The sequence below is a fragment of the Chrysochloris asiatica genome, unplaced genomic scaffold (genome assembly GCF_000296735.1).
Source record: "Chrysochloris asiatica unplaced genomic scaffold, ChrAsi1.0 scaffold00041, whole genome shotgun sequence".
Classification (NCBI taxonomy): Eukaryota; Metazoa; Chordata; class Mammalia; order Afrosoricida; family Chrysochloridae; genus Chrysochloris; species Chrysochloris asiatica.
The window spans coordinates 12257071-12258236 of record NW_006408559.1 but is presented as its reverse complement, the minus strand read 5'-3'; positions in this window follow the sequence as shown (position 1 = coordinate 12258236).

Here is a 1166-nt window from a genome sequence, read left to right as displayed (position 1 = left end):
AAATTTCAAAGATCAGCTCAAGAAGATAAAGCCAAATATTACCAAAAAATGTGCAAAGATCTGGAATCAGAAAACCGAAAAGGAAGAACACGCTCAGAATTTCTCAAGCTGGGGAACTGAAGAAAAAGTTCAAGCCTTTCATTATTGAAAGATTCTCTGGGCAAATTATTGAATGATGCAGAAAGCATCAAGGGAAGATGGAAGAAACACACAGAATCACTGTACCAAAAGGAAATGGTTGATGGTCAACCATTTCAAGAGATAGCATATGATCAAGAGCCAATGACATTGAAGGAGGAAGTCCAAGGTGCATTGAAGGAATTGGCAAAGAACAAGGCACTAGGAATTGATGTCTATTATGAATAATGCAGTTATTCATGTACAAATTTTTATATGGACGTTCAGTTTCAATTCTCTTGGATATACAGGTAGGAATGGAGTTGACAACAAATTGAAGAGGAACATCATCAATTTGTCTGAAAGTGTATCTTGTTGAGTAGTAAGGTAACCACTGGTTCCTTTTGATTACTATTTGCATAGTATACCTTTTACCATCCTCTAACTTCTAACCTGGGTGCTAACGTGGTGCTACAGTATAAACACTGGACTGCTAACCACAGGCTGGTGGTTCAAACCTACCAGCTGTTCTTTGAAAGCAGGGTTGCTACCAATAAAAACTGACAACGGCAGTTACCAACACCATTTAAACAGTTTACTTGTATGTTAGAATCTAAAGTATCTCTTGAAGTCAGCATGAAGTTGGATTTTTAAAAACGTATTCTCCCAATCTCTGCTTTTCAATATTTACTCTATTTACTTTTTTTTTTAATGAGGAAAAGTTTATTTATGAAAATCTTAAGCAGTACAAAATTCAGAAGCTCCCCTTACTTAGGTGCAACAAAGGTGAATATAATGTTAAGCAACTCTAGTCCTTTCCATAAATTGAATAAGATGCTAGTTCCACAGAACATAGTAATCCTTAAAGCAGCAGTCTTCAAATTTCTGTACTGCCCTGTACCTTTTTTGTTAAAATAAGCAAGGCTACAATTAGGTAGTCTTAAGATTATAGTGAGCGCCACATGGCAGTTACATGAAGTGATTTTATATGAGCTTAGACAAAGGTACTTATCTAAGTTTAGAAAAAAACATTTTTCACATAGGTAAAA